Here is a 10,422-nt window from a genome sequence, read left to right on the forward strand (position 1 = left end):
CAATGTGCCTCTGTGTTGATCTCATTCTCAAAATGACTCCTCCCTTCTGGGGGAAACAGTGGTCACCAGCAGCTCCAGGTTCACCTTCTACCATCTAAGCAACTCAGACAGAGGATGAGCAAAGGTCCTAGAGTTGGGTCTCGGTCCAGTGTGACCATGAATCTATCCCAGAACCAAGGACAGTTGCCAGGGTTACATAGACTCCCATTTCCCAGGCCTGGGGCATATGTCCATTTCTAGAGTTTGGAGAGGGGAATCACATCTTACTTAAATCACAGGGGCTAAACATGGGTAGAAGTGCGCCCCAAAGGAAAACACAAGTACTGTGACCCAAAGAGGAGAAAATGGTAGCTAAGCAGGGTGCAGCAACATATGTTGCCTATAGTCATGGAGATCTCTTCTTGGAGGGCCCGAGGATGAGACTTTACCCACCTTTCTTGCTTCCCAGGCTTGGAAAAGGAGGTGTCTGAAGTGCAAGCTGCTCTCTCCTGCTCCCTTTTTCTCTTCTCAGTCTCCCTCTAACAGCCTTTTCTTTGCAGCCCTCCTGTCTGGGGTTCCTCTACTTTCCTGTGAAATTCCATCCTTGCATTTCTTTTTTTAATTGAGGCTTCAGTCAGATAATAATAGAAGCTCTCCTCCAGCCAGCTCTCCTATTCTTAACGGGTCACACACATGTTCCAGGCTCTGGTTGTGAAGTGGCTATAATTTGGTGCCTGGATCAGTCAGGATTCAACCACAGGTAGGGGGCTGAAGCATCACTAAGAAATACCTATAGACTGATTAGTTGCTACAAAAGGACTAGTTACCAGATTTGATCTTATGCAATTTAGGGAGCTGGTTAAATGGTCTCTGTCAGGTTGTTATCTTTGAGTCAGATGCTTGAACTGAACCCCATAGGTGCAGGAAGTCAGGAAGGGAAGATGGAGGTAAGGTTGAGGAGAGCAAAGAACAAGATAGAACCCACACGCATAAGCCAAAGTCCACGAGGACAAACCAAACCCCATGTGAGTTCTTTTGTAAATTTTATTTATTTACTTTTTTATATTTTGTCTGTTTTTATATTCAGTCTGTTGCCTATGCTGGAGTGCAGTGGCACAATCGTAGCTCACTGTAGCCTTGACCTCCCGAGCTCAAGCAATCTTCCTGCCTCAGCCTCCCAAGCAGCTGGGATGCCAGGTGCGCAAAAACACACCTGGCTTAGTTTTCAAAATTTTTTGTAGAAATGGGGTCTTGCTGTGTTTCCCAGGCTGGTCTCAAATTCCTGGCTTCAAGTGATCCTCCCACCTTGGACTCCCAAAGTGCTGGGATTACAGGCGTGAGCCACTGCGCCCAGCCCCATGTCAGTTCTTGTTGCCTCCAACCTCGGTGGTGCGGGTATACTGCTGGAGCCGGGGTCTTTTATCATGGGGCCAAGCACACGTATCTGGCCCCAAGAGCTGTGCTACTGAATGCCAAGGGTCTTACCTAGGTCTGATTGCTCACTGCACAAGCCAATTACTGAGAAAATGTGTATTGTCAGGGAAGAAAGGCTTTTATTGCAGGTGGTATGAGCCAGGAGATGGGAGACAAGTCTCAAATCTACCTCTCTCTCTCAAACTAAATTTAGGGGTTTATATAGCACAGAAGGAATGTAACTACATGCAAGAAAATAGGAATTAGGGAGGGGTGAGGAAGAGAAGCTGATCAACAGGCAGCAGGTGGTCAGATAAGGAGCATGGTGTTTCATCATTCTAGATGTGTTGATTTGGGAAGTTTTAGTTCCTTGATACTATCTAGGAGAACTGATAGTCGGTTTCCTGAGAAAGGAACTCAGATAAGACACATGTAAGTTTCTCAAGCTTTAAGACGGGGTGGGTCAATTTCTATGTTTATTCAACAACAACAAAAAACCCATAAACATCAGTTCTATGGGAAAATTGGGCCAGTTTCAGATGGAGAAGTTGAAGGAGGATCCAAGGGAAGGTGGAGCATTGAAGAACCAATGAAGTGAACCGACAGATGAAACTATGCATGAGAGTCTAAATGGCTGCTACATCCCCTGGCCCCTAAATCTCCCACAAAGATTGCTCCTGTGGCTCAACCTAACTGGGAACATACCAAAAGGGGAATTCTGGGAAATGTAGTTCAGCCTAACCAAGTTGTATCGCTGAGTGCCAAGGGTCTGACCTAGGCCTGATTGCTCACTGCACAAAAAGCCAGTCACTGAGACAATGAGTATTGCCAGGGAAGAAAGATTTTATTGCAGGTGATGTAAGCCAGGAGATGGGAGACAAGTCTCAAATCCACCTCTTCAACCAACTAAAGTTAGGCACATTGCAAAGCCACCACAGTCTACCCCTTGTCACCTTGCAACTATATACATCTCCTTTAACCACACTTCATCTCCAAATAGAGAATAACAAAGTTTTGGTGTTACCTAAATGTTTCCAGTTAAAACTTAAAACATGCCAATCTTTTCCCAAAAAGAGGATACAATAACCCTTTTTAGTCTTTGGATGATGTTCCTTCTTCTCCCAGCTGATTCACACCACTCCATTGATGCCTTGTAGTTTCAATACCAAAATATAAAGTGAACTACTATTAACACACCTTATGTTAGACAATAAATAGAGAGAGGGGAAGAAGCTAAAAATATGTGGTTAATATATATACAAACATATCCATGTCAAACTAAGGAAGAAAGACTTATAACAACTGTTATAAGTAGTTAAAAAAAGAAGAAAGAAAGAAAAAGAAATCCAACTCTGTAAAATATTTAAAGAGGTTTATTCTGAGCCAATATGAATGACTATGGCTAGAGTAACAGTCTCAGGAGGTCCTGAGAAAGTGCCTGAGGTGGTTGAGTTACAGTTTGGTTTTCTACATTTTAGGAAGACAGAAGTTACAGGCAAAGATATAAATCAATGCATGTAATATATACGTGTTCAACCTGGAAAGTTGGGAAACTGGATGTGGAGGGTGGGGCTTATAGGTCACAGGTGGATTAAAAATTTTTCGGATTGGCAATTGGTTGAAAGTGCTAAACTAAATACTTGAAGTCAGTAGCGAAAATATGCTTGAGTTAAGATAAAGCTGGTTGTAGAAGCAAGGTTCCTGTTACGTAGATGAAGTCTCATGGGTGGCAGCTCTCAGAGAGCATGTGATGCTGCACCAGGGTGGGTTGGAACTGGTATCTTGTTGCCACAGAGTCTGTTTTGCCAGCCAGTCTCATGATCTCTATTTTAATGTTAATGCTGGTCAATTGTGCCTAATTTCCAAAATGGAGGGTCTGAAATGAGGCACGTCTGACCTTCCTTCCTGTCGTGGCCTGGAATTCAGTGTTTCAGGTTTCTCTGTGATCGCCTCAGCCAAGAGGGGGTGTGTTCAGTTGTTTGGGGGGTTTAGGATTTTAGTTTTGGTTTACACTACTACAGTTTTTTATTTCTGGACACATAATCATGGCTGGCATTTATAATTATGTTTACAGCTACCTTTCCCATCACCTATTCCATATGCACTTTGCCCTCAGCAACTACCTCATCTGGTTGGATCTTTGCCTGGTAGGATGACCTAAACCCTCACTTCTGAAGGACCTGAGCCATTAGCAGCCCTGTTTCAATTGAGTTGCTGTAGTTTTCCATTGACTTCAATCACAAGACTTGAGAGTACTAAGAGACACCCTAGACCATATTCTGTATTCCAGACATACTCTTTATACTCAATTTCCCTTTGATAGTCAGAATTAATTGCCTTGGCCAGTATAGTGACCTCCCCTGTGGCCTGTTGATTCAGTGGCATGAGGAGCCCAAAGTAACCAGGGGGCACTCTCAACTTCCAGTTCACTGGAATCATTGTTGTGTCTGCTGGTGGAAGCATCACTCCCTTTGGAAATAGGACCTCTAGACCAGAAGAACCTAGAGTTGTGGGAGGTAGCAAAAATTTTGATAGTGGATCACTAGGGGAAATAATAAGAAACTCCAATCCTATTTTCATCCCTTTATGTTGGAAACCCATGAATCCTGCCTGGGGAAAGACAGCACCATATATTAGTCATCGATTTAGGGCATATACCACATCCTGGAGGACATTGCTCCAGTCCCACAGGTGTTGCTATATAGATTATGCTATGATCTGAATGTCTGTGTCCTCCCTGCCAAATTCATATGAAATTCTTTTTTTTTTTTTTTTTTTTTCTTTTTGAGAGGGAATCTTGCTCTGTCACCCAGACTGTAATGGCATGATCTCAGCTCACTGCAACCTCTGCCTCCCGGGTTCAAGCGATCCTCCCACCTCAGCCTCCAGAGTAGCTGGGACTACAGACGCACACCACCACACCCAGCTAATTTTTGTATTTTAGTAGACACAGGATTTCACCACGTTGGCCAGGTTGGTCTCGAACTCCTTACCTCAAGTGATCCACCTGCCTCAGCCTCCCAAAGTGCTGGCATTACAGCTGTGGGCCACCACACCCGACCTCATATGTTGAAATTCTAACCCCTGAGGTGATAGTATTAGCAGGTAGAGCCTTTGGGAGGATGATTGGGTCATGAGGGAAGATCCCTCATGAATGAGATTAGTGTCCTTGTAAAGAAGACCCGAGAGATACTGTGCCCCTGCCACCACGCGAAGACACAGTGAGAAGGGACTGTTTATAAACCAGAGAGTAAGCCCTCACCAGACACTGAATCTTCTGGTGCCTTGATCTTGGACTTAACAGTCTCCAGAACTGTAAGCAATAAATTTCCAGTGTTTAAGCCACCCGGTTTATGGTATTTTTGCTAGAGCAGCCTGAATAGACTGAGACAGATGACACTGAAACCAAATCTTCAAAAGTCCCTTTCAAGCTCCACTTCTGGGAAAGAAGTAGTAAACCCAGGCAAGAAGGAGTAAACATGTGCTACACTTTCTTTTCCACTGAACACAACTAGAAAATCCAGACAGACTACATGGCCCAGCTATTTGACAATTTTGGAAAGTCAATTATAACAGTTGCATTAGGAGAGGACACAGAAATTCAAAGTACCACCAAATCAATGATGAGTTTACTATTTGATTTTCCTCCTTTATCCCCTGACCTGAATTCAATACAGTCCAAAACTTGGAAGTGAGCACTGTGGTGCAGACAGGGAGACTCCTAGGAGAGGACTGGCCGAAGGAGCAGGAAAGGGTACTCTTAAAGTTCGGAGGGAATTTATTTTCTCCCCCTTTTCTCTGTTTTCTTGCAAGCAATCCCATTGCAGTAGCAGAGCAGCTGGAAGAAGCCCAAAATTCAGGAAAGGACTTTTCTCTCCATTCAGTGGACAGGATCAGACTCCATTACTTTTTCGCTCCCTCTCTGTTCTCCAACCTCTTGATCCTAGACCTGGTACAATTATGAAATTGGGCAGTTTCTGTCTGGACGATCAAAAAGGGGAGCCCAGGGAGCCAGAAAGTATCGGAAGATAGCAGAGAGACAAGGGCTTGAGAAAGTCACCCCATAAAGTTATTTATGAACTCATGGACTCATCTGGCCCTGATTAGCATGCCACAGACTAGAAACTGAGCTAATGATTAGATTTCTGCCCAGGCCCCAGACTGACTACTGGATGACACATGTGGAAGATAGATCAGAATAGCATTGCAAATGCTTCAAAAACTGAACTGACATTGGAACCACAGGGCATAGAAGGCAAGTAGGAACTTAGCAGTCTGAATCTACCCAGGTTAATTGGCCACAAAAACAAAACCATCAATATTCCCAATAGGATTTAAGCAAGACTCAGAATGTCATAATATAATGCTCAAAATGTGCAGGATGCAGTCCAAAATTACTTGGCATACAAAGGATACAAAAATTCTTAACTCTCATGGGAAAAGACAATCAATCCATGCTATTGCAATGACATAAACTTGCAATTATATATACAAAAACTCTTAAACAAATATTAAAGATATCAGCAAGTAAATAAAACACGTGAAGGAGAAACAAATGGAAACTGTGTGACTGAAAAACACTATAACCAAAATAAAAAATTCATCTAATGGGCTCAATAACAAAATGGAGATGGGAGAAGAAAATCAGTCAACTTAAAGATACATCAATAAAAATAACCAAATCTGTATAGCAGAAAGAAAAAAGATGTAAAAAAAAAAAAAAAAAAGAACAGAGCCTTAGGAACCTGTGGGGCAATCACAAAGGTCTAACATTTGTATCCCAGAGGCCAGAGGAAAGTGCGGTGCTGAAAAATATTTTGAAGAAATAATGATGGAAAACATCTCAAGTTTAGCAAAAGCTATTATGACATAATAAGAAGTAAATTTTTTTTGTTTTGTTTTTGAGAGAGTCTAGCTCTGTTGCCCAGGCTAGAGTGCAGTGGTGCCACTGAAACCTCCGCCTCCCGGGTTCAAATGATTCTCCTGTCTTAGCCTCCCGAATAGCTGGGATTACAGGCATGCACCACCACACTCGGCTAATTTTTGTATTTCTAGTAGAGACGGGGTTTCACCATGTTGGCCAGCTGGTCTCCAACTCCTGATCTAAGGTGATCCACCTGCCTCAGTCTCCCAAAGTCTCCCAGGCATGAGCCATCGCACTTGGTCAAGAAATAAATTTTAGTCTATGTCTCCCCCCACTTCCTGACACACTGCTCCTAAAACAACTGAAATATTTTTGTATGCTAATGAAATGATTGATGGCTGGGGGGCTCCAGGACAGCTTCAGAATGAGGGTTCCTTGCCTAGAGAACCAAACATGTAATGAGTTGGCTGGAACTTCTAACCACACCCCACCTCCATCTCTGGGGAGGAGGATGGGGAGTGAAGGTAGAGTTCATCACCAAAGGCCAATGATGCAATCAATCATGCCTATGTAATGAAGCTTTCCACCAAAACCCAAACAGATGGGATTCTGAGAGCTTCTGGATTGCTGAACAAGTGGAAATGCTAGGAGGCAGGTACAGCTGGACAGGACATGAAGCTCTGCACCCCTTCCCTCATACCTTGCCCTATGCATCTTCCATCTGGCTGTTCCTCATTTGTATTCTTTGTAACAAATGAGTAAATATTGATACTGAGCAAGGTTCGTTTTTCCTGCACTCAGTAAGCCAATCACTGCGGCGAAAGGTTTTGCAAAAAAGAAAGGGTTTGTTCATGAGACAGCCAAGCGAGGAGGTGGGTGAACGGGTCTCAATCTGCCTCCCTAAAGATAGGATTTAGGAATATTTATGAGATAAAGAAGCAGAATGGTCTGCGGTGTGGAGAAAGGTAATTTGGATAAGAAAAAATGAGGTAATTGGCAATATTCACACACATGGTCAAGCCTCGTGGCTCTTCATAGGAAACACGTTTAGAAAATTGTGGCATTAGTATGATCTGCGGGAAGATCTTTATGGCCCTCTGATGTCAAAAGCTCACCTCTTGGACATTCACGCAGGCCCAGTTGAAGTGGTCTCAAGTGGCTTGAACTGGACAGGAGCTGACCCCAAATTCATGAAAAACAACTTTAAGCAACTGTTACCATGGTGACCTATATGTCAGAGATGTTGTCTATAGGGAAGCTAGTAGATTGCTTAGCTACATAACTTTTATCTATATAGGTATTAAGATTAACTAGAAGTAAGGAATTAAAAGTAAGTAAGGCAGGTTAAGGTCAGTGGGCTTAATCAAGTTAATTCTCAGTTTCAGTATATGGAGTGGGTCCTGTGAGCCATTCTAGCAAATGACTGAACCCAAGTAAAGGATCTTGGGAACCTGTAATTTGGAGACAAGTCAGACAAAAGTTGTGGATAACCTGGGAACCCATCACTTACGATTGACATCTGAAGTGGGATGCAATCTTACGGGACTGAGCCCTTAACTTTTGGGATCTGACACTGTCTCTAGGTAAATAGTGTTAGAACTGAATTGAAATGTAGGACTCCCAACTGCCATAGGAGAATTGCTTGAACAAAAAAACCCCACACTTCTGGCATCAGAAGTGTTGAGTGCTAAGGGTGAGTATAGAAGAGGGAAAAGTTTGTTTTCCCTATATACAGACTTAAACCTGCAGATTCAGGGAGCTAAGTGAACCCCAAATAGGATAAACCCACAGAAATCCATGCACAGACAAATCATAATTAAACTGCTAAAAACTAAATATGAGGAAAATATCTTGAAAGAAGCAAAGAAAAAAAGAAAAAAGAAAAAAAACTCAACAAGTCAATACATGTGAATAATTCAAATGATGGCATATTCCTCATCAGAAACCATGGAAGCCAGAAGGAAATGGCCTAATGTTTTTAAAGTGCTGAAAGAAAATAAGTGTCAATCTGGAATATTCTACCTCCAGTGAAAATACCTTTCAGGAATAAAGGCGAAATAAAGACATTCTTAGGTGAAGTAAAACTAAGAAAATTCATACCCAGCAGAAATGCTGTAAAAATATTGCTAAAGAAATTGCTTCAGACAGAAGGAAAATGATACCGGAAGGAAACTGGAACCATCACGAATAAAGGAGGAAAACAGAAGTAATAACTACCTGGATAAATACAATAGGCTATCCTCCTCTTGAGTTCCCTAAAATCTGTTTTACAGTTGGAAAAAAAACTATAACATTGGCCATGGAATTTTCATGAATGTGTACGTAATACACAACAAGTATAACATAAAAGAGGGAGAATTAAGGGACCTACTAGTGCTAAAGTTTTGAGTGATAAAATATTGTTTCTAAATACGGTGTAAAAAGTTCAGTATGCATTTTGTAATCCCTAGAGTTACCACCAAAAACGTATACAAATAGTTATAGTAAAAATCATAATTGAAAACTTAAAAAGGAATACTAAACTATGTTCAAATAAGCAAAAAAAAGTCATATGGCTAGGCACCGTGGCTCACGCCTGTAATCCCAGCACTTTGGGAGGCCGAGGCAGGCAGATCACGAGGTCAGGAGATCGAGACCATCCTGGCTAACACGATGAAACCCCATCTCTAACTAAAAATACAAAAAATTAGCCAGGCGTGGTGGCAGGTGCCTGTAGTCCCAACTACTCGGGAGGCTGAGGCAGGAGAATGGTGTGAATCCAGGAGGTGGAACTTGCAGTGAGCCAAGATTGTGCCACTGCTCTCCAGCCTGGGCAACAGAGCGAGACTCTGTCTCAAAAAAAAAAAAAAAAAAAAAGTCAGGAAAGGAAAAAGAGAGGAACAAAAACAAAATACACTGGGCACAGTGGCTCATGCCTGTAATCCTAGTACTTTGGGAGGCCGAGACAGCTGGATCACGAGGTCAGGAGTTTGAGACCAGCCTGGCTAACAGGGTGAAACCCCGTCTCCACTAAAAATACAAACATTAGCTGGGCGTGGTGGTGGGTGTCTGTAATCCCGTCTACTCAAGAGGCTGAGGCAGGAGAATTGCTTAAACTCGGGAGGCGGAGGTTGCAGTGAACTGAGATCACGCCACTGCACTCCAGCCTTGGCAACAGAGCAAGACTCCATCTCGGAAAAAAATAAAATAAAAAAATAAATAAATGAAACAAACAGAAAACAAATGATAAAATGGTATACCCTATCCAAACATTATTATTACATTAAATGTAAATGGTCTAAATATACCAATTAAATGAGATTATCAGGATAGATTTAAAAATTCACTTAACTATGTGCTCTCAACAAGAAACTCCTTAAATTTAAGGAAACTCGTAGGTTAAAAGTAAAAGAGTGAAAAAAGATACACCTGTAAAATTAATCAAAGGAAAGTTGGAGTTGTTATATTTATATCAGACAAATTAAAGTTCAGAAAAAAAATTACCAGGAGTAAAGAGAAGCATTTCATATTGATAAAAGGGTCAATTATGATGTTTTAACCTAACAGAACTTCAAAATACCCAAAGCCGTGACAAGCAGAGAGAGGGTCGATGAAGCTGTTAGATTAAATGTCACATGCATGAAACAGGCTGCAGGTCTTGTTGGGCCTTTTGTGGGGCAATTACACCAGTATTTAAAAACCAGTTTTCCTGAAGAATCTGTAATTGCACAGCACCATTCCCAAGAATGAAATATCCGTATGTGGTATTAAAAACCCATTTTATTTTTATTTCCCGGAAAAAAATACACAAAGTGAAAACTGATGAAACAGGAAAGAGAATAAAGAATTCTACACCTGTACTTAGAGACCAACATTCCCCTCTCAGTAATAAATAGAATTAGTAGAGAGAAAATGAAGGATATAGAAGTTATATATCACAGACATAGAACTGACCCATCAACCAAATGGCTTTAATCAACATTTATGGAACATCTCCGCCTAAAATAGCAGAATAAGAATCCTTTTTACATGCACATGGAATAGTCACCGTGACAAATGGTACTGTGAGTCATGAAACAGAAGTTAAGAAGTTGAAAAAATTTGAAATCATAGAAAGTATATCATTTGACCATTTAGAACTTTTTTTTTTTTTTTTTGAGACATAGTCTCACTCTGTCACCCAGGCT

This window comes from Mandrillus leucophaeus, unplaced genomic scaffold (assembly GCF_000951045.1).
Source record: "Mandrillus leucophaeus isolate KB7577 unplaced genomic scaffold, Mleu.le_1.0 Scaffold238, whole genome shotgun sequence".
Taxonomy (NCBI): Eukaryota; Metazoa; Chordata; class Mammalia; order Primates; family Cercopithecidae; genus Mandrillus; species Mandrillus leucophaeus.